Consider the following 24,386-nt stretch of genomic DNA (forward strand, 5'->3'; position numbering starts at 1 on the left):
GGAGGGCTGTCCCGCAGTTACATCGCTCGTGTCTCACCCAGCGTCGCAATAACGGTGAAATATGTTCCGCTGAGCATGCATAATTGGGGAGGCAGAACAGATGGTGAAGAGAAGATGGCACCGTGGGCAGACATCCATTACACAAAGCACTGCCTGCGAAGAGACGGAAGCTGGCAGGCGCCGCGGGCACCGGACTGGCACACAGGCAGCAAGCGTTTACTCCTCGCTGACGACTGACAAATGCCAGCCAATGGGAGAAATGAAATACGAGTCCACTGTCAAACAGACTAAAGACAACCAAAATCTAATGGCTAGAGGCCTTTAAATTGCTACTACTGAACGATGACATTTGGTCCTTAATTACATAAGATTTATCCCCAATAACGTCCTTCTAGTCTCCAGGAATATACGCATTATCCTTAAAAGTATATATTGACTTTCGAACTGCATGCCTTTTGAACCCAAAACTGTTGAGTCTTTGGAAGCGCAGCGATTTTGCAAATCATTTCAATCCCAAGACTTGAGTCTGCCCAAGAGTATGCATCGAGTGTTTTGCCTTTTGTCTACTCTACTACCTGATGACAGTTCACATCGACGGACCTCTGGTCCTTTTAGAAGAACTTGATATAAAGACATAATTTATCGGCGATCTTAAGATGCATTATGTTTCCTTATGCTGTTTTTGTGCTAACTACCGTCATTAAGTACTTTAGCGTCTTTGCTTCTGTTATTTTTTGCCCACTCTTATGTAAAGAAAACCATGTGTACACACACACTTAGAGAGCTTTGTTAGCCTTCTGCTTTACCACACGCTATATAGAAACACCACTCCAAATACATAAATAAATAAATACAATTTGCAGTGAGTGTCTAGGTGCAGCATCTGTTCCTGAAGCATGCACTTGTATACCAAAAGAATCTCCAAAGATTTAAAGTTGTGTCCACCACGTTTGTCCTCAGAGTAAACTTTGAGTCTCTAGGCAGATGGCATTTTAGAATTTACCAGGATTTTAAACCAAGCTCCCACGCAAATAAGAGACCGATTTTATAATAGTTTACATGGAGGTTCTCTGGATAAAAGATTTTGCTACTAGCAATTAATGGTAAATGTCCCAAAATTGTGATTTTCTACCCACAGCTTAAACTGAATGTCCAAAAACAAAGCATTCATCTCCCAGTAGTTTGAATTGAGTCTCGAGGAATGCAGGATTATTCTCCAACTGATTTTTCCAACAAAGCACATTACCTTCCAGCAGTTTATAGTGAATGTCCAAAATAATTATTTAGTTCTTAATACATGAAGTATGCTCTACACTAATTGATAATGCACTTCTGTTCGTGATTACATCGCTCAGCCCTTATCCTATTCTAAAAACTAGATTGGGAGAGGGAACTGAGACTACCTATTTCGTACTAGACATGGCAATACTGTTGCACCCAGGTTAAACACATACTTTTGACTTATAGGCATAAGCTTTTACCAGAGATGTTTTAAAGCATCGGCAAAGTGGGCAATTGCCCAGGGCCCCAGCTTCCAAGGGGTCTGCCTGGATAAGTGAACTATCTCTTTAGCTCATGTCTGTGTATTTTGTATCCTAACCGTTATTATATATTTCAATTGTGTAAGGTAACACAGGCCTTGAAGAAAAATGAAATGGGCAAATAATCAAAATTGTTCCCAGCAGGGGCTCCCAAAAAATCTTCCCCTTGGGTCCCCACCCGTAAGGTGACACTGGCTATTACATTTTAGATTCAGCCCTTGCCTTTATTATAGCCCAGGACGTATGGCCAAATTCTCACCCAATAGTCAAATAGCATGCAAGAAGTGTGGCATGTTTAATGTAGGTCTTTTGCATGTGGCGTGGTCATGTCCCAAGCTTACTGGGCTATGGTTTCCTCCTTATTGTAGTCTGGTTGGAAACTGGGTAGTATTCTTCAAGTAGAACCGTCTGGCCACTGGCCTAAAGGACTGCATGCACAATGTTATAAAGTTTTACAATATGCATTTTATTATGCCAGCTTTATGTCATCTTTCGTTAGATTGCTTCTCATAGTGAATCCAACCTTCATCTACATGCTTTTAGGATTTCTCATACAGAAAAATAAAAATGGGAGGCACCACAACCAATTGTTAGCTAATGGGAACTCCACATTGTCACTCAGGGGCATATTTATACTCCGTTTGCGCCGAATTAGCGTAGTTTTTTTCGACGCAAATTCGGCGCAAAACTAACGCCATATTTATACTTTGGCGTTAGACGCGTCTAGCGCCAAAGTATGAGGAAAGAGCGTCATTTTTTTGCGTGAACGCCTTCCTTGCGTTAATGAGATGCAAGGTAGGCGTTCCCGTCCAAAAAAATGACTGCGACACAAATGCGTCGTATTTATACTCCCGGGCAAAAATCACGCCCGGGAGTGGGCGGGGCAAAAAACCCCGCATTTGCGCCTCTTTTTAACGCCTGGGTCAGGGCAGGCGTTAAGGGACCTGTGGGCTCAAAATGAGCCCACAGCTGCCCTTCCATGCCCCCAGGGACCCCCCTGCCACCCTTGCCCACCCCAGGAGGACACCCAAGGATGGAGGGACCCATCCCAGGGACATTCAGGTAAGTTCAGGTAAGTATAAATTTTTATTTTTTTTATATTTTTTTGGGGCATACGGGGGGCCTGATTTGTGCCCCCCTACATGCCTCAATGCCCAATGACCATGCCCAGGGGACATAAGTCCCCTGGGCATGGCCATTGGGCAAGGGGGCATGACTCCTGTCTTTACTAAGACAGGAGTCATGTAAATGGCGTCTGGGCGTCGTTAAAAATGGCGCAAATCGGGTGGAGGCGATTTTTTAGCGTCAACCTGACTTGCACCATTTTTAAGACGCCCTAACGCCATTTTCCCCAACGCCGGCGCTGCCTGGTGTACGTGGTTTTTTTCCACGCACACCAGGCAGCGCCGGTCTGCTAGCGCCAGCTAACGCCATTCAATAAATACGGCGCCCGCATGGCGCTTCAGAATGGCGTTAGCCGGCGCTAAACTTTTTGACGCTAAACTGCGTTAGCGCAGTTTAGCGTCAAAAAGTATAAATACGGGCCTCAATACTTAAGAGACAGTGAGAGAATGGAATAAATGTTTGCAGTGACTAATCTAGTATTGGCCCATAGCATAGAATGGCCCATATTTATACTTTTTGATGCAAATCAGCGGTAGCACAGATTTGTGTCAAAAGGTTTACCGCTAACTCCATTCCAACATGCCTGCCGGGGCGCCTTATTTATGGAATGACATTAGCCGGCGCTGCGGCCTGGTTAGCGTCAAAATAAATGACGGTAACCAGGCAGTGGAGGCGAAGGGAAGACTGGGGGTTGTGCGCCAAAGAATGGTGCAAGTCAGGTTAGAGTAAAAAATATTGGCTCTAACCTGACTAGCGCCATTTTTTGGTGCGCAACCCCCATGGAAATGACTCCTGTCTTAGCAAAGACAGGAGTCATGCCCCCCTGCCCAATAGCCATGCCCAGGTGACTTCTGTCCCCTGGGCTTGGCCATTGGGCACAGTGGCATGTAGGGGGGCCCATGTAAGGTCCCTGTATGCCACTTAAAAAAAATATATATATACTTACCTGCACTTACCTGCACTCACCATGGATGTGTCCCCCTACCCATGGGTGTCCTCCAGGGGTGGGCGAGGGTGGCAGGGGGCGTCCCTGAGTGCAGGGAAGGGCACCTGTGGACTGCTTCCATGGTCTCCCACCATGGAAATTAGCCCACAGGTCCCTAAACGCCTGCCATGACCCAGGCATAAAAAAATGGGCGCGTTGTTTTAAGGCCCGCCTCCTCCTGGACGTCATTTTGACGCCGGAGGATAAATAAGGCGCACATGCCTTAGAGTCATTTTTTGCACGGGAACGCCTTCCTTGCATGTCATTAGCACAAGGTAGGTTTTCACGTACAAAAAATGACTCAAACTCCATAACTTTGGCACTGGACAGACCTAGCGCCAAAGTATAAATATGGAGTTAGGTTTGCGTAGAATTTGCGCAAAAATAAATGACGCTTATCCGGGGCAAACAGAGTATAAATATAGTCCCGTGTGTGGGATAGGATGCCTCTTTGAATATGAGAAATCCAGACAGTGCATGATTTTCCTGACCCTCCCAAGCATTGATCTTCTGAATCCCAGATCCCTTCGCTTGGTGGTAGCCACCACAAACCGTTATCTAAACATGCTGGAGCATGGGCTATACTCATTTGTCCTCTAAATTCTTTCTGTTTTCTCACTGTTGCTCTGGTCATAGAAGTCCTGAAATCTGCATCTTTATCCCAGAATATTGACATTTACTAAAGATGCATGAATTCTCCACACCTTACACTTGATCACAAAGAAATGCTCTGAATATTAATTGCTTTAACAGGCTCAGCACCACTTCCACTGACAGCGTAGTGCTGCCCTGGAGATACTGTATGAGATTCTATATGAGGCTGTGAGTTTCTGGGTAGAACATTGTGACTAGGAAGAGGGAGGGGCAAATCAAATTCTAACACAAATATCAGGGTTTGAGCTGTCTCACACCACCAAAACCTCAATACCTGAATTCACTCACCTGACATGGTTGCACCCAGGTCTTGTCACCTGAAATAGTCATGTTTTGCCTTAAGTTCAACTCAAATCCCATTTTATGAAAATATATTTGATTTAACAGTGGATCCATTTTACGACCTTGGTGAAATAATTATGTTGAAAAAGGTATGCAACTCAGACAATATATTTACAACTGTCTCCTGACATACCACTACATGAGACGCCTCTTCAGTGTGGATCATAGGAGTTCTTCTCTTGGGGGATATGAATGCAGGGGTCCATTTAAATCCTTGAATACCTGAAAACAAACAGACTGGCCCCAGTAATCTGATCCTATCCTCAGAAAAGCAAGCACTTAAGCAGTCACAAGTGCCATGTCACAGCCGCCCATGAACTGGAGTGACAGGAGGTGTAATACGATATGATGTGTCAAGAAAAGCTTGCAGAAAAACTCACTTTGCTAGTGTATTCTGTGAGCCACAAGGGAGAAATCCCCTCTGGTGGTAGCTAATTAAAATCAGTTGCACAGGTTTGTAATTAGAAATCTTTTTCAAATAAAGTATGGCACCATCTTGTGGCCCCGAAGGTTCTAGGGTTTCCACTGACCTAGGCAATGTGACATCTTGTTTCACACTGTCTTGTGCAACTGGTCAAATTTAATACATCTACTGGCAATATGGCATTCATAGATGGTGACACCATAGGCAGCTGTTTAACACTACCTATACCTAGCACTCGTTCTGTCCTATGACCTTTACTAGTTTAAATAATGTAATTTGCATTGAATAAATAAACAAAGAATCATATTTGCTGTATCGAGGTCATTCCACCGTGTACTGTTCACATGGACACATGGACCCTCACCTGTCATTCAATAATCTACTTCCTATTTAAAAATTACAAACTTCATTTTTTGCAAGTATCTCATTTTCTTCCATTTTCTTACATTCTAAGCAGGTAAACACAGCTTATTTCAATCATCAATCCCGCCATTATCTTTACTAACGATCTATAACATTCTCACCTTGGATGCAAACAAAACGTAATTTACCCTGCAGAAAGCCAGAAAATGGTGGAGTTCATAAATTATTGGTATTTTTTTAGTAGTATACTTAGTAAAGATTCAGTTTTAATGCAGTAATGGCTAGACGTGTTCTATGCTTAATATTATTTAGTTGAGTAAAAAACATCTAGAATGTTAAATCCATATATAAGCGATTTGGTGACCTTAAGTTAGCCTCTTTATCGCAAAATGCATTTATGTGATTTGCGTGCATTCTGATACATTTAAGGTTAGAAAGAATAAGAAATGTCTCAATTAGACTTTGGCAAAGAGGGTGACACTATAGATTTGCCATGCCAAAAATTGCCAGCTCACCTGCCCTGACAATCTCTCGGCTCCCCAATACCACTGAGAGTTGGTGAGCTGTAGGGTTTCCATTGGTGGGGCCTCAGGTGGCAGCCCCTCCACCACTGCCACGCCTCACAATAGTGGTGGTCGCCCAACTCTACCTCGGGTGGGGCAGCCCTATCTAGGTTTCCTCTTCTCAGCACTGCTACCTGGGGCAAGTTACTAAACAAAATACTAGTCTTTATGACTCAAGAGGAGACTCCTTGTGCGAAAGAGCAATTTGTTTTAAAAAACAAACTCTGAAAACGGGTCCGAGAGTGGCCAAAAACACATGGCACACACCAGGTAAATTCCTCCGCATTTACAACGTCCCACTTTGATGGTTGTTCCGGAGACATGGAGATTCATGTCCAGTGATTTCTAAATATGGGTGGCAGGCTTCTACCTGGGCACGTGGGCTACTTACCCGGGTCTAAATAACCCCCACATCCTATAACTAATGTGTTTCTGATTGTCTCCGTTTGAGATGGGGACTCCCACCCCTTGCTTCCAGACTCACTCTAACTCTGCAAACAGTGGTTGATTATTAAGATGTTTATGATACTTTTGAAAAGTATGTGGCAGCTGGGTGTTGGTGCTAATAGTGTAATGGTGCAGATATGTTCTTACGCCGGAGCCTTGAGCTTTCTAATCATACAATTAACATATAGATTTAATGCTATGCAAATATCCTTGAATAAGGGTCTTGAACTGTCTCATCATACCGTCTTCTAATATCTATGGGCATCTGCGCATAATGATGTTTAATCATAAGTTCTTACATATTTGAGGTTTTGTGAAGCTCTGGTTTGTGGTCCAAACACTGACTGCTGTAAGAATATGAACAATAAAACTGATTTCCTTTGTTTTCTTCTTGTCTGAAGAGAAGTTGCTAATTTTATACATTAGAAAAAAATCTTTGGGTTTAGAAAATCAGGAGTTTCGTTTTGTTCATGGGTCACTGATAAAAAAAGCGAGTAGGGCACAAAACAGTTAGCAGATTCGGCAATGTTCAGTTGTACGTTTGGAACCTCCACGATCGACTTTTGTTGATCAGGGTTAAGAAATTAGGTTAGTAGCATAGACGTTTGGTACTGTCTCTTTGGGGCTAAATAAATGTATTCATGGGGTGTTTAAAAGATTAGTAATAGTCTTTATTTTTTTTAATCACATTTTGTATTGTTTCCTAGTTATAATCATAATGTGTCCCCGTAACAGAAGATAATCTATTAAAAAATTAAACACATTGTCACAGAACCACACAGCCTCCTACTAACAATTACAGCAGGGTTAGGTATAAAGTTCAATTTTGTCAAATTTGTACAAAAACCCACGACAATTTTACCAATAACCTCGTGGGCACCTATGGACAGGACAGACTTGAATTAGCTGTGAGCCTTTGTGAGCCTTTTGAGAGCTGCTCTATGGTCACGTGACACAGCTAGATATTGAGCTTCAGGCAACAAAAAACTTTCTTTGAGCAGGGGAGAGTACCACTTGGGGAGGGCGCACAGAAAATGAGGAGCCACAGAGAATACATGCGGAATGTTAAACTTGGTTGCAACTAAAGTGTGGGATCTGAAGGCAGCTGTCTCTCCAACTGACTCGCTCAGAATTCCACCACGAATACAGGTAACAGAATACACAACCTCTCAGGGTTCAGGAACTCCATAACGCATACCGCACATCTTTTTTTCTTGATATAATTAAACAATATCTTGTTTGAGATGATGGATTATTTAACAGGAACAACCCTGACATGAATGCACCAGCAGCACAATGTAAAAGGCACTCTTCACTCCCGAATGTAGTTCTTGATACTTGCAGAGCCCTCCCTGCTCTTCCACGATCAGTTCCCAGGAGACCGGTGGAAATTGCACTCATCCCACTTCTATTCCTATCTCCTCCACCTGCTTGAACAAGACCACCGTCTCTTTTGACTCTGATCTGCTCTCAGCTCACTGTTACTCCCCAAAATAGCTCCACTGCAATTGTCGCCCTCTCAAACGGAGTCCACGCATGCTCCACCCCTCTGATACACAGCGGCTCTCCTACTCCATGCCTGACTATTATTCATCACTGCACAGCTCCATCCCACCGCCACCTTACAAGGCCATTTAAATATGGAGAGACTGACCTTGACATGTCCTAGCTTCACCTTCACCCAGTCAGCTTTACTAACCTATTTCGCTATACCTTCACGTTAGTCCTTAACTCATCCTTCCACTTCTATTAACTCTTTCCATCATGCTGGACTCAACTTGATGCCTGCTTCTCACACTCTCATCAGACAACATTGACTGCATCACTTGGATTCATTTATGGCAGTGTGGAAGGTCCACACCGTGTCCAATACTGCTCTCTACATCCATCCTACTCTTCCAGCCCTATCGGCTGCGCCCTTCACCAATCTATTGGATAGCTGAACTATTCCATTTGCTTGGAGATGATAAGAGCCTACTGTGCAAGTCTGCATGACACACTCTTTCTGAAACACCTTCATTTTATGCAAAAGCAACTTTGCAGGGTTCCGAAGATCCTTAAAGACATGACACATCTCATTCCTTTAATATACCTCTACACCTTCCTTGAAACTAAGCATCATTTACATTGAAGTAAAAGTAGTGTTTTGCAAGCCAACTGACTCCCTCAAAACTTCATCAGGAATACCGATGACAATGTACAGAACGTCGCAGGGAAGATGTACACACACCACTAAAAGGTAGAGAGAAGGGCCCCTGTGCACCTCCTGTGGAGCTTCATAATGTGACTAGAAGGTGCTCTGAGTCCATGGGTAAAATGTTACTGTGCAACAGTCTTCAGCCAATGGCTTCCTGCTGGCCTGATCATCACATCCTTGATGACATGAAATGGAAACTTGATGCACCACCAAAGACCAATGCAGAGCCCCATGGTGCAGGGTTCCAGCAAAAACGAGTAAGTCTAGTGCACACCTTAAAGAGGGCTAGCTAAGTGAAACACGAGGTGTACAATACTCTCGAAATAAGTTTAGCATCTCTAGTACAGCCAGGGTTGCAAGGTGGGATGAGGAGAGGATATTGCACGCCTTAGTAGGAACCATGCAGGCTAAACATGAAGCACACAACTACTTTGAAATAAGATAACACTGTAGTCTAGTCAGGAAACTCTTGGCAGCCTTTTCACCTTCTTCCAGTTCACTTTCTCTTCACTTAACATATCATTGGATAATCAGTGCTCCAGTTCAGTAGAGTATAGTGCAGGTGGATAAATGGACCAGCAGGGACGAAGAGGGGGACTGGTGAACACGTCTGAACAAGCCAGCTATGGTGACACAATGGTGCTGCAAAACTCCCATTTGTCCCCGTTGGTTCAGATGTAAAAATCAGGAGTCCACTCTCATCATCACCAATAGAAATCTTTACCCACCTATGTGAGACTTGGAAATTACTATATCAAATTCAAGAAATCTTTGAAGACACTCCTCTTCACTGTAGCATTTGAGTAGACTCATTGCCTGAATGGCAGCCTAAGGCCAGACAGCCCCTATCAACCAGGATATGCCTTGCTGAAACCTAACCCTTTGTCATCGGTGTTTACTTTCTACTGTGACTATTGATCAGCATTTTACATCGGGTAGTTCCACTTCTATACTTGGTCTCCTTCCGCTCACCTACCTAGTAGCTCTTAGCAGAAATCCTAAATAAATAACAAACAAGCTGGTACTACACAGTATCTCTCTGGTCTTGTTGCAGCAGTCTAGTTGGCTTTACCACTTTTCTACATGTCTGCTACAGAAGCATAGTCAAGCAATCGTTGCTTCAGCTCGGTGGAGCAGAATGCAGGAGGAAGAAGAAGACAGACCGATTTACACCTCAGAGGGAGCCACCTATACTTACCAAAAGGTGCATTAAATTAAAGTTTAGACGCGTCACTGGGGCCGCCCAGAGATTATAGCTGTCCATGAAAGGCGAGAGAGTATGTGGATGGTGATGGATACTGAGATGCACATGTAGTGAGAAGCAAAAAGCCTTCCATTAATTACAAGTAGTTGGGCTATTGTCCCCATTTCCGAAATGCGTTTTGTTAAAATTGCCAACATTCTGAATACTACATCACATTTGTTGCTGTGAAAAAACCCCACAAGCTGGACAATTAGTAAAGTGACCCTTTATCCCCAGTTTCATGGCTAGAAGGGTACTTGAATACAGGTATTTGAGCCACAGACATGCTCGCTGGGTTTCTTTTAATATCTATAATCTAATAACAATCAACAGGCTGGGAAACATAGAGCTTTTAGAAATAAACAAATTAGTAGATTGGTGCAAAGTCACATGTCTGATATGTGTGGCACCAAACGATACACGTGCAAAGCTTTCACATTTTCAATCACCACCCCATGGTGACACGCAAGTGATCATAACTGTGGAGAAAGAAGATGCAATTACTTTGAAGAAGGAAGCAGAGATGGTAATTTTAATCTAGTACTCAGGAGATCCTGGCAACCCTTCCAGCATATTTGTTTTCATCCATTACTATGTGCATGTGTGCATAATGTATTATGAATTTTAACACTGTGCATATGACTGATGTGTAAGGGACTGAGTTGCCACCTTTAGCTGCAGGCTAGCTGTTCTGCTTTGTGACCTGGAAAGGGCAGTCCTATTTCAGGCAAAGTTTGTATGGGCGGCATTGCATTGGTTCTTCTGCCTCCCATACTGACCCGGCTCTTGGGGACCCAAACCTTCCTCCTGCTGTCCTTGAAAGGGGATGGTGGCACTAACTTCAACAAAAAAACGTAGCCAGCTCACGTATGTAGATGCTTTTTATGAGAGTGTGAAAATAAATTAAATCTAAATCCCTGGCACCATAACTCAGTATACAAGCTTAGTCCTGTTCCTTCCCACCTCCAGTATTAAACCCTAAAACAAACAATTATAGCTCGGCCTCTGTGTGCCATTAAATATTTTAATTGAAGTAAATCCCCATCGTTTATTTATTCTGTTGTGCTTATCAACAGTATTGATAAATGCAGTTAGGCATAGGGTGGATATCTAAAGCTAACAAAATAAGTCCATGAACGTTTTTCCAATACAGGCACAAATAACTGAACTGTTATCTTTACACAGCAACGACAAGATGCAACTAAATCTAAGCAAATTCACACAGTGCCTATGTCTCAATACATTTGAGAACGAAAGCTATTTCCCCTTAACTGATTGTAAGGGACATGTCTTTTTATGTCGAAGGCTCACTCAATCTGCAATGCTTGTTAAGCCTTCTCTTGTTTGATATGATTTGTTATAATCCTCTTGTTTGATATGATTTGCTATTTACAAAGCAAACTCAAATGCCTCACTTTTTAGTACCTGTCACTATACTTTATGTGATAAAAAATAGAAGCTATCATGAGTACTACAGTTAGGGACTATGGGTAATATAGAAAGGGGCCAGTTGGGTCACATGAGTACAGCTTTTGATTTGAAGAAAGTTGCCTGTCTCCACGGAAAGATTGGATACCCTCCAAGCTAATTGTAAGGAAATGCCTCCTTGGCATGGTTACCCCCTGAGTTTTTGCCTTTGCTGATGCTAAGTTTTGATTGAAAGTGTGCTGGTACCCTGCTAACCACGCCCCAGCACAAGTGTTCTTTCCCTACAACTGTACATTTGCTTCCACAATTGGCACAGCCCTGGCACTCAGATAAGTCTCTTGTAACTGGTACCCCTGGTACCAAGGGCCCCAATGCCAGGGAAGGTCTCTAAGGGCAGCAGCATGTCTTATGCCACCCTGGGGACCCCTCACTCAGCACATGCACACTGCCTCACAGTTTGTGTGTTCTGGTGGGGAGAAAATGACTACGTCGACATGGCACTCCTTTCAGAGTGCCATGCCAACCTCACACTGCCTATGGCATAGGTAAGTCACCCCTCTAGCAGGCCGTATAGCCCTAAGGCAGGGTGCACTATACCACAGGTGAGGGCATATGTGCATGAGCACTATGCCCCTACAGTGTCTAAGCAAAACCTTAGACATTATAAGTGCAGGGTAGCCATAAGAGTATATGGTCTGGGAGTTTGTCAAACACGAACTCCACAGTTCCATAACGGCTACACTGAAAACTGGGAAGTTTGGTATCAAACTTCTCAGCACAAAAATGCACACTGATGCCAGTGTGGAGTTTATTGTACAAAGCACCCAGAGGGCATCTTAGAGATGCCCCCTGAATACCAATCTGACTTCTAGTGTGGGGCTGACCAGTTTGTGCCAGCCTGCCACAAACCAAGACTAGTTGCTGGCCACATGGGGAGAGTGCCTTTGTCACAAAGCCAGCACTGGGTGGAGGTGCTTCTCACCTCCCTCTGCAGGAACTGTAACACCTGGCAGTGAGCCTCAAAGGCTCACCCCTTTTGTTACAGCACCACAGGGCATCCCAGCTAGTGGAGATGCCCGCCCCTCCTGCCACTGCCCCCACTTTTGGCGGCAAGGCTGGAGGAGATAATGAGAAAAACAAGGAGGAGTCACCCACCAGTCAGGACAGTCCCTAAGGTGTCCTGAGCTGAGGTGAATCCTGCCTTTAGAAATCCTCCATCTTAAGTTTGGAGGATTCCCCCAAAAGAATTAGGGATGTGCCCCCCTCTCCTCAAGGAGGAGGAACACAGAGTGTATAGCCAAACTCCAGGACAGTAGCCATTGGCTACTGCCCTCCCAGACCTAAACACCCCCCTAAATTTAGTATTGAGGGGCACCCAAGAACCCAGGAAATTAGATTCCTGCAACATGAAGAAAGAAGAAGGACTGCTGACCTACAAGCCTGCAGAGAAGAAGGAAGACAACAACTGCTTTGGCCCCAGCCCTACCGGCCTGTCTCCTGACTCGAAAACCTGCAACCAGCAATGCATCCAACAGGGACCAGCGACCTCTGAAACCTCAGAGGACTGCCCTGACCCCCAGGACCAAGAAACTCCAGTGAGCAGTGGCTCTGCTCAACAACCTGCAACAAACTTGCAACTTTTCTACAACTTTAAAGACCTCACTCTTCCCGCCGGAAGCCTGAGACTTCACACTCTGCACCCGATACCTCGGGCTCGAGATCCAGAGAACAAACACCACAGAGAGGACTCACCGTCAACTGCAACCCCGTGAGTAGCCCGAGACGACCCCCCTGGACCCCCACAGCGACACCTGCAGAGAGAATTCAGAGGCCCCCCTGACCGCGACTACCTGCAACAAGGGATCCGACGCCTGGACCAAGCACTGCACCCGCAGCCCCCAGGACCAGAAGGAACCAAACTTCAGTGCGGAGTGACCCCCAGGCGACCCTCTGCCTAGCCCAGGTGGTGGCTGGCCCGAGAAGCCCCCCTGTGCCCTGCCTGCACTGCTAGAGTAAACCCCGGGTCCCTCCATTGAAACCAATACAAAACCCGACGCCTGCTTTGCACACTGCACTCGGCCGCCCCTGTGCCGCTGAGGGTGTGTTTGGTGTGCCTACTTGTGTCCCCCCCAGTGCTCTACAAAACTTCCCTGGTCTGCCCCTGAGGATGCGGGTACTTACCTGCTGGCAGACTGGAACCGGAGCACCCCTGTTCTCCATAGGCTCCTATTTGTTTTGGGCACCTCTTTGACCTCTGCACCTGACCGGCCCTGAGCTGCTGGTGTGGTAACTTTGGGGTTGCCTTGAACCCCCAATGGTGGGCTGCCTATGCCCAGGAACTGAGACTTGTAAGTGTCTTACTTACCTCACAATCTAACCAATACTTACCTCCCCCAGGAACTGTTGATTTGTGCACTGTGTCCACTTTTAAAATAGCTTATTGCCATTTTAACAAAAACTGTATATGTTATTGCTCTAATTCAAAGTTCCTAACGTACCTGTGTGGAGTACCTTGCATTTTATGTATTTACTTAAAATCTTGAACTTGTGGTTCTAAAAATAAATTAAGAAAATATATTTTTCTATATAAAAACTATTGGCCTGGAGTAAAGTCCTTGAGTGTGTGTTCCTAATTTATTGCCTGTGTGTGTACAACAAATGCTTAACACTACCCTCTGATAAGCCTACTGCTCGACCATACTACCACAAAATAGAGCATTGGAATTATCTAATTTTGCCACTATCCCACCTCTAAGGGGAACCCTTGGACTCTGTGCACACTATCTCTTGCTTTGAGATAGTATATACAGAGCCAACTTCCTACACTAATGTAGTCATTGTTTATGCATAACCCAATGCAATGCTATTAAACAACATTTCCTAGGTAATTAGAACATTTCTGTGTTTGTTATTCCCTGATAACAGTACAAATAGGATGAGCAAAGTCTGGAGGAATGTGTTGCTGTATTGCAGTCCCAGGCCCCTGCTTCTTGCCTTTTCCTCATCAACTTCACAGTACAGTTGTGGGTTTGAGACTGGTATGGAATGCCTGAGACTACACTAATCTACATGCATTTTTATATACCTTAACATAGCACTCTCTGGAAGAATAGTGCCTTTTTCTTCTCTTATTCTTAGAATGACTAGCTTTGTTTGCAGGGCACAAGTCCTACAGAAAGAAGTGGGGGCTAACTAAGTTATGCAGTATGGCATGTGACATCACTTTGTGTGACTTCAGGGCATGGGACATCGCATGTGGAATCACAGGAAGTGGCATCACAACTCACAACCCATGACCTCACAAGAAGTGACATCACAAGAAGTGACAGCAGATCTTAAGACCTCACACATATGTTTAGCAGGTCAATCATGAGTACACTTGAGCACATTATAATATTTAACAAATTAAAATTTGTGTCACGGTTATGCCAGAAAAGTGACTCAACCCAAACTAAAAACATGGGCCTCAACTCATATATTTATTTTTTAAAACCCTGCTAGAAAGAAATTGGCAACAGGATAAATGTGGCAGTACATCTGTTCTGCTTAATTGGTATCAAAGTCTGCATTTTAAAATATCTTACAAGGTTAAGGCACCTGCTGCAGAGATCGTTGTGTGCCAAATAAATCTCAGAGAATAATAAAAATAGTAGGATAACTCCGGTGGGTTACATATTTTCTGGAGAGATCTGTGTTTTGTCTAGCCTCAGTTTTGAATCAAAGTAGCATAAAGGGTTAGTGTGTCTTCTGTAAAGTACATCATGTAACATGCAGATGACAGATTTTTATTTTATGAAGTTAGGTAAGTGGGTTACTGCTTTTAACATAGAGATCCTTTTGTTATTTGCTGTTCATACATTGTAATCCTTTTAATAAGCACAGTGAGCTATGAAGGGCATGTGGCTTCTACACCTTGTAACCCTCTCTGTCTTATTGTAATTGTAAAGGTATTTGAGTAGCACGTACTACATTTGATGAGGCATTTAAGTGCTTCTCCGTGAGTAGCACACTAGTCCAGAACCCAAAAGGATTAGTGGTGGATTAGTATAGGGGGACATGAGTACAGTATTATTATTAGTATAGGGAATTATGCAGGGGCGGCCCATCGATAAGGGCAGAGGAGCGTCGCCTCCCGCCAGAAGCAGAAGCTGCAACGCTTTCACCACGAAGGAATAATAAACCAAGTTTATTATTCCTTCGTGGTGAAAGGGGTGGGGCATAGGGGATGACAGCCTCAGAGGGGGAGTGCACAGAGCACTCCCCTCAGAGCGCATGTATGTTTGACCAGCTGTTTCGGCCCGGCCAAACACACATGCGTTGTAGACTGTCTCCATCCCGGCAACTGCTGGGGAGAGCCTACACAGGCCCCCAATCTGCCTGGGAGCGCCCTGGCTGTGCTCTCCCAGCCTTTCCTAATGCTGCTTTGCGCAGTGTCAGGATTTGCGCGGGGCAGGCTGGGAGCCTGTTCCTGAAGCGACGATGAGGGAAAGATGATCAGATCGTCGTGGTGGCAACAGATGAGGTAAGTTTTTTTCCTTTATTATTATTTGTTGTTATTATTAAATGTCCCACTCCTCCCCTCCCCACGCGCCACACCCGCCCTACCCCACCCCACCCAACCCTTTTAAATAGGAGCGATCTGCGACTGGAAGTATGATTTAATTTGAATGAAGGACGTAAGTCTGTTAGTTGGATTGAATAGAATAATGGATTTACAGAGGAGGGAAGAATCCTGAAGTGTTAATTGGGAGATCGTCATAGCAAGATGAGGTATGGAATGACTAAAGGAGAGATGGAGGAGGGAAGAGTTTGTAGAAAGGGACTGGGGAGATCTAATAGTACACTGAGGTTTGAGGTGAGCCAGGGTAGAGGAGGGAAGAATCTAGGAAGGGTCATTTTGGAGATTATAGTAGTAGAATGGGTATGGGATGAGTCAGAGAGTGGAGATAGAGGATAGATTGATATAAATATAGGGTGATGGTGAGAAAGAGTAAGCTTTTGAGAGAGTAATTTATTTTTACCTCTTGTACAGTAGGACTTAAGTAATATATAGATACATGATTACGTAGTGAGGGAATATGTGTGTAAGGAATATAATATATTGAAATTTAAGTTGTATTGTATAAACACAGACTTTTAAGAGTTGCACTATTTGAAGTAAATTTATTTGTATAATTTTATAACTTTATTTTATTTTTTCTCAATATTTCAATAGTGAAATGCTTGTCGATAAATAGTTAAGATAAAATGTACCTATTGTGATAGATAAAATAAAAACAGAAACTCTTAAGCATCCAATGAAACAACTTATATGGAAACTATACATTGACCTATGAACATGTTAAGTGTAGAGTAATATATACATATATATATACATATATATGTGTGTATATATATATATTTATATATATATATATATATATCTGCACATATACATAATGTATGTATATACTCATACATACATCGACACATACACATGTATACATATATACATTTAACTGTAAGTAAAATATGCATTTGTTAAAACAGGTGTAAAGAGTATGTATATATTTTAAGATAAAGGGGGTCATTCTGACCCTGGTGGCCGGTGGCCGCCAGGGCCACCGACCACGGGAGCACCGCCAACAGGCTGGCGGTGCTCCCACAAGCATTCTGACCGCGGCGGTTCAGCCGCGGTCAGAAGCGGAAAGTCGGCGGTCTCCCGCCGACTTTCCGCTGCTCGGGGGAATCCTCCATGGCAGCGGAGCGCGCTCCGCCGCCATGGGGATTCAGACACCCCCTACCGCCATCCTGTTCATGGCGGGAAACCCGCCATGAACAGGATGGCGGTAGGGGGTGCCGCGGGGCCCCTGGGGGCCCCTGCAGTGCCCATGCCAATGGCATGGGCACTGCAGGGGCCCCCGTAAGAGGGCCCCGCAAAGTATTGCCGTCCGCCAAGGTCAGAATCAGGGCCAAAGTAGTTGTTATACCTATTTGTACAAACAAATACACAAATGTAGATATATACATATAATGAAATTATAAATGTTTACAACTATACAGGGATAAGCAGTTCATTGCTGTTTGAGTATGGTGGTTAAGTGGGAAAGAGCCAACTCTTGAGCAGTCTTCTGAAGATAAGATAGTTATCTGTGGATCTTATATTTGGGGGTAATAAATTCCATAGTTTGACCGCCTGAACAGAGAAATATGTTCTACATATTGTCTTTTTCTTGTATGGTGGTGTTCTGAAGTTGGGTGCCAATCTTGAGCTGGGGTTTCTTTTTTGAATGTATTTGATTATTTTATTCCTGATGAAAATTGGCCATGTTCCATGGATTGCTTTGTGCATGATACAAAGCAGCTTGAAGGTGGATCTTCTGGCAAACTGTAACCAATGTAGGGTCCTCAAGGCAGGGGAGATGTAGGCTTCTGGCTTTACATGTAGGAGTAGTCTGGCAGCCGAGTTCTGAATGCGGTGTAGTTTTTTCATAGTAGATAGAGATGATCCATTGTATGGGGCCATTGGCGTAATCCATCTTAGATAGTATAAGAGAGACAGTAGCCTGCACCTTATGTGGAAATCCGAGGTGGTGGAAGATGCATTGCAGTTTCCGTGGTGATGAAGCTTGATCTTGCTATTTTGTCCACTTGAGCATTCATTTTTAACTTGGAGTCCATGGTAATTACTAGGTTTCTAACTTCCTTAGATAGTTTAGGAGATGGTCCCAGATCATCAGGCCAGGCGCAGAGTGGGTCATAATTTTCCAATCGCCACATGTGAGTATTTCTGTTTTCGAAGCATTCAGTTTGAGATGGCACATTTCACCCACTGATCAACGGCTCTGAGGCAATTGAAGATTTGTGAGTTTCCAATGTCTTTGGGCCGTTCCAGCTTAAGGAGTATTTGTGTATCATCTGCATAGATGTAGCATGTAAGTTGAAATTCACTGATCATTGCCGGTAATGACATAATGTGGATGTTGAAAAGCATGGATGAGATGATTAAGCCTTGAGGGAACCCTGCTTTTGTGAAGTAGGGTTTACACTAGAAAGGGGGGGAGTATGGATGACATTTGTCCTGTTTTGAAGATAGCATGTGATCCAGTCAAGAGCAGTCCCCTCTATGCCGGCTTCGTAGAGTCTTTGTATTAGGGTGTCATGGTCAGCTGTGTCAAAGGCAGCTGGGAGGGCTAGGAGAAATAGTGTAGCAACTCCATTGCAGTCCATTGTGTTTTTAAGATCATCCCAGATGGCAATGAGGGCAGATTCAGTGCCTCTTCCTGTGACTCCAGTTTGGTAATCTGAAATTATGGAGTTATTTTCAATGAATAGTGACATCTGGGCAAAAGCTGGCGTTTCTATCAGTTTGCCAAGGAAAGGCCAATTTGTAATTGATCTGTAGTTGTTGGGGGCATGTGGGTCCAGGTTTGTTTACTTTAATAATGAGCATAGGTATGCCTTTTAAAGATCTCCATGAAAGATTCCTTTAGTTAAAGAATTATTGATGATTCTTCTTACTGGTGTGGCAGCAGAGGAAAATGAAAGAATGCTCTTGAAGATGTGTGGTGGACAGGGGTCAGAAGGGCAGCAGGAAAGCCTGCTTGCTTTGACCAGATCCATAAATTCACTTTGTGATATTTGTTTGAAGTAGTGCAGAGGCTGGGTTGGCCTACTTTTGGAGGGGATTTTGTGTAATAAGTTGGTGCTGGTCGTTTTCCTTTGTTTTAAATAGGAGTCCAGCGCGTCTGCCTTGGTTGTGCAATGATTTGCTAGTTTCTCTGTGATTTCTTGAGTAATGGGATGAGTTCCTTCCATGCACTTATTTTTTTTAAATGTATTGAGAATTTTATAAAATTCTTTATTTGCAAAAATAACGTTTTGAATTCTGTCTGAATGGTACCTTTTTAGCTTTCTTGATTGATGACTTGTGTATTGTGTTAAGTTTGCGTATGTGAAGTTTGTCTTGAATGTTATTTGTTTTGAGGCAGGTTTGTTGCACCCTTCTGATTTGTTGTTTTATCTTTTTTAGTTCTGTGTTTCTCCAAGGTGCTTGTTTTTTGTCCTGTTTTGTTTTTCTGAGTGGTATTAGGATACCAAAAGCTTCTTGCAGCCACTTAGAAAGATTTTGAACATAATTTATTGTGTCTAGATCTGTGTTGACTGTTAGTTGTGTGTTTAAGTTTTCAAATTTGAGTTTGTTCCATGGTTTATAGATGGATGGATGTAAGTTGGTGTTGTGTTTTATGTTGAAAAGTTACCAAATGGTGGTCTGACCATGTGGCTGGTGTGATGCTTTGAATGGTAACTAGTTCTGGGTTTGCATCTAGGATGCGTCCAGCGACATGTGTAGGATTGTGTACAATCTGATATAGGTTCAATGTGAGGATAGCTTTTTGATGGGGCACATTGGGTTTGTCAAACCATATATTTGGGTCCCCAAAAATGCATAGGCTGGAGTACAGTGTTCTAATATTTGAAACTGTGTCTAGAAATGTGTTTGGGAATGTTGAATTAGTAGGTAGTGGTCTGCAGAGGAGGAGGAAGTTGGCGTAGAGTTGCATCTAGTGATGCAACTCACAACCATGTATGGAGAGGTTGTCTGTTTTGCTGAGATGTATTGCTTGTTTGAATATAACAGCTAGTCCACCTCCTCTTTTGCCTACATGGTTTTGTGTGATGGTTTGATGGCCTGGATTGTCAGCTTCAGACAACACTAGGGCTTGTAATCTCCCAACCATGATTCAGTTGTGAAGAGTAAGTCAGACTGTGTGACACTGAGTAGGTCATAGATGTTGTGCTTGTTTTTTAGAGAGCGATCGAGCATTGATGAGTATACAGTTTAGAGATTGTGTTTTGGTGGTGCTGCAATTTTGTTTTATAGAAGAGTGATCAATATTTTTTAACTTGTAGCAGGTGTTTCATTAGTGCGTGCTGTTATTAACTGTATGAGTGTCATAATAGTGTTGTTTTTCTATATTGTGTTCCTCATCCATCAGGTTTAGAAGGCATTTTGTTGGGTCTATGTCTGTTGGTGGCAGAGAAGGTGGTTTTGAGTGACATGGTAAATTGTGCTTTTTTGTAGAGTACCCTTTTTGTGTAATAGAGACTGGGATGCAAAATTGTGAAGAGTGGCATGTCGTTCATTTTGTTTGCATCTGTTTAGGGTGGAAGGGGTATGAGTTGGAGGTGTTGGTGGTGGTGGAGCATGTACGTTATATACTAAGGCTCTGAACTGTGGAATGGATAAAAGGCAGGTGAATTAATGTTGCTGCGTTGGGGTGTTTGTGGTGGAAGTTGGTGAAGATTGAGAATTTAGGAGTACAGCTGGTACAGGATTTGTATTTTTTGTGTAGTCATGAGGGTTTGAGTGGTTGAGACCGGAAGTATTATGAAAGTGTGTTATTTTGATGTGCTGGTGTCTGAGTTATTTTGATGTGCTGGTGGGGTAATGAGAGGAGATATTGATGTAGTTCTTTTTTGTGAAGGATTCATATCTGACTTACTGCTGGTGAGTGGTATTTGAATAGTACGGGGGTCGTGATGTGTTTTGGAGAAGAGTGTATGTGGTGTGTAAGAGGGGATAGACAAGAGTTATGAGTGTTTGTGTTCGATTTGATCACTGGAAGACGTAATATGTGTGGTTCATCAGAGAGTAAGGATTGTATGGTTGTGTGCAATTGATAAAAAGAGGAGGAGGGCGTTGGTGTGATGGAAGGCTGAGTATAGGTTTCATCATAATAAAAAGGGGGGATTTTGGAGGAAATAGAGGATTGAGCTGGTGGAGTGTGTGGATGCGTTCAAGTTATGTATAGTGTTGTTTAGTGTTGTGTTGGTGATGTGTGGATGTGTTAGTGGTATAGGATAGAGTTCTTATTTGTGTGAGAATGAAGGTGCCATAGTGTTGTGATTGTGGTAGAACTGTGTATAGGTGTGGTTTGTGGTGGTTGTTGAGACATTGAAATCTGTAACAGGTTTGTTTGTGGTGTATGAGTAGAATGCCTTTGCTGACATTGTGCTGGGAAGTTTGTGAATGTGGAAGGCTTAATGTGGTAGTTGGTGAGTGAAAAATTGGGCAGCACCTCTGGCCGTAGGCCTGACCAATCCCGAACGGGCCCAATTAGGCAGCTACCCTTGTCCTCTCTACCCTTAGTCTCTATGCCCAGGCTGAGATGCCCAGAACCCTACTTAAGTAACCCTATTGGCCAAAGGAACCTTGGCCCTAACCCTAGACAATCAGAATCCTATCCCTAAACTCTAGAGCCAATGGGTGAATTTACCCTTTTAACCAATCACAGCCCTAGCACTAACAGCCAATTAAAACCAAAGCCCTAAGTCCAATAGGAACCCAAGCATACTAACCAATTAGAACACTAGCCCTGACAGTCAATCGGAACTGCAACCATAAACCCTTAGTCCAGTGGAAATCTTAGACCTAGTAGCCAATCTGAACCTTAGCCCTGACGGCCAATCAGAACTGTAACCCTAAACCCTTAGTCCACTAGACACCCTAGGCCTAGTAGCCAATCAGAACCTTCATCCAATAGAGATACTAGCCCTAGCAACCAATCACAGCAATAGATGCAACAACCAATAGAAACATTGGTAAGGGGGCAAGTGACCTTAAGCTCAGGCTTCTGGGCCAGGGAGGTGCTACTCTATTCAGAATCTCCTTGGACACAGACAGGCACAATTTCTAGCTACCAGATTCAACTTTTCAGGTAAGCGACAAATTTGAAGATAGATAAAGGAATAATCCCATGAAGATCACCCCATAGAAACACTCTCCTCTACCATGGTGAGAGGAGAGGACCAAATGACCCTCAAAATAAAACGAAGGCGACCCATGACTAGAACACTCACCGCTCCCTAAAATAGTTACACCAACTGGAGCCACCTCCAAAATAAATGTACATACCCTCAGTCAAGAAGAAAGGCACAGGAATATCCTCAGGTTAAATACTGGTGTATGTTTTTCTAAGCTAACTTACAACCTGCAGCTCATATCCAACAGGTCTGTAACCAAGCCACAAGTGCACCACCTGTACACCAGCATGCCACCTCTTCAGCAACAACTTCCAGAACTCTGACAAGACCTAAGCGCACAAAGACCACAGGCTTTTTTTGGACTTTTTTATGGACAATTTACTATGAACTCTCTTACGCAAGCAAAAGCACCCCCTGTACTGCAGCATTTACCAGGGCTGAGACACACCCCGATCGGCAGAAGACCGCAGACGTACCCGCAGGAAACTATCCCAAGACCTGAGGGATTGCAAATTATGTAACACACCCTATACATTGACTTGCACATTTATATGATTTAATGACTGTACAATGTGTACGTGTGATGTAAAATTCTCTGACACCCTGCATTGGGATGAGCAGAGCTATAGTAATGTAAAAGAAATAAAACAAAATAGTGGTAATTAAATTGAGACAGATCAATACATTTGGCATTCTTACAGTGAATGCATATCTCTTACATACAGGGATTGGACATAGTCTAAAGCATGCTTCTCTTAAGTACCTGTGAAGTGATCATAAGCTACGAGCCTTTGTTTCCCCTCCACTGCATTTCTATTTAGGTATGAGGCTCATGATATCTCTCTGCCATGATACTCTAAAAAAAGGAGACCTGATGGCCCCTTATCTTCAGCCTTTGTTATTGACACAGTTGTAATCGGATAACCCCCTTTCCACCTGCACGTTGCTGCTTGAAAGGAAAGCAGACAATGTGCAGGCACTGCTCAATGTATCCCGGGGTCTGAAAATTACACTGGAACAGTTTCAACATAGTTCTGTGGTGCCCAAATTCATGGCAGGGTAGATAGTGTCTCCCCTGTGAAAATTGTTGGTAGACACTGTCTACCTGTGTGAACCCTCTACTAGTGCCCTGTTTGTTTGATTGCTATGTTTAAAGTGATATGCTCTGTTTTCTATAGCTTGAAGTATAAACTGTCTTATAATTATTACAAAATTGGAGTATTATTAGTGTTATCTACCTGGCAAGAGGTGCAGCCCATACACTGTATGATACAGCCAATCTTGCAAGTATCTGGGATGCGTCTGGAGTAACTCAGTTCCCAAGACTCATGGTAATACACTTAATTTCAAAGCTTGTTAGAACAGTATACATTTCAGAAGTGTTCTGAACAGCAGTTTTGTTGATTGAGCTTTGCAGTGTTGGGCTTTTTTGATGGACAGCCTGCTTGTTGGCCAACTATAAAACCTTAGCTGGTATATGATTTAAGAATGGGGTACTTGGGCAGGCACTCTCGGCTCCAGAAAGGTTTGTTCATGGTCTATAGGACTTTGAATTCAATTTTGAACTCCAGAAAGGTGGCTATAGATAGCCACTAAGGAGACCTTCTGAGCCTGATTAATGTGAGTCAGTTCAGCTGTCAGTCAGTTCAGCTGTCTCTCCGCAAGACCTATTGAGGACACGCTAAAAGTTTACCTAGCAATGATGTCTATCTATTGATTACCATAGGTGTGTGTTTCGTGACTGGCATTTGCTTGCTTTCTATTATTTGGTTTTATTTGTTAGGCTGTCCAGCATGCCCTTGTTCCTCTGGTGGGGAATAGCCTGTTTACTACCTTTCTGACTGGCTTCTTGTATTCTTCCAAGAGTGCTCACTTTCTGGGAATTATTTTTCTTTTTTGTGAGGCACTCCATGACTGTGCATCTGTTTTCAGTTGCTAGTTCACAAAGCAGCTACTGCAGTAAACATGCTGTATTTCTTTGAAAATGGTTCCTGCTTCCTATTGTTCTATGTTTCTACTTATCTCTGGCACCACAAGTTTATCCATCACACATGCCTGTGAGGAACAATATCCTGTCCGTGTTCATGTTTATTTTGGTCAGAAATCTTTACCAAAAACATAACTTAAACAACACTAGGTGCTGGAAGTGTGAGTGTGGGGGATGCTGCTGTACCCCTAAAATAACCATGCTGGAGTTCAGAAGCTGAATGAGCAATAAAGAGGCCTTAAAAGTTTGTTTTTCTCTTGTCACATTTGCTCTGCATTTAAAGATGGCGGTCACATTTCAGGCTCTGTCTTTTGACAAATTGCTGTTTATTTTTTATAACC

This window comes from Pleurodeles waltl, chromosome 4_2, assembly GCF_031143425.1.
Source record: "Pleurodeles waltl isolate 20211129_DDA chromosome 4_2, aPleWal1.hap1.20221129, whole genome shotgun sequence".
NCBI classification, from domain to species: Eukaryota; Metazoa; Chordata; class Amphibia; order Caudata; family Salamandridae; genus Pleurodeles; species Pleurodeles waltl.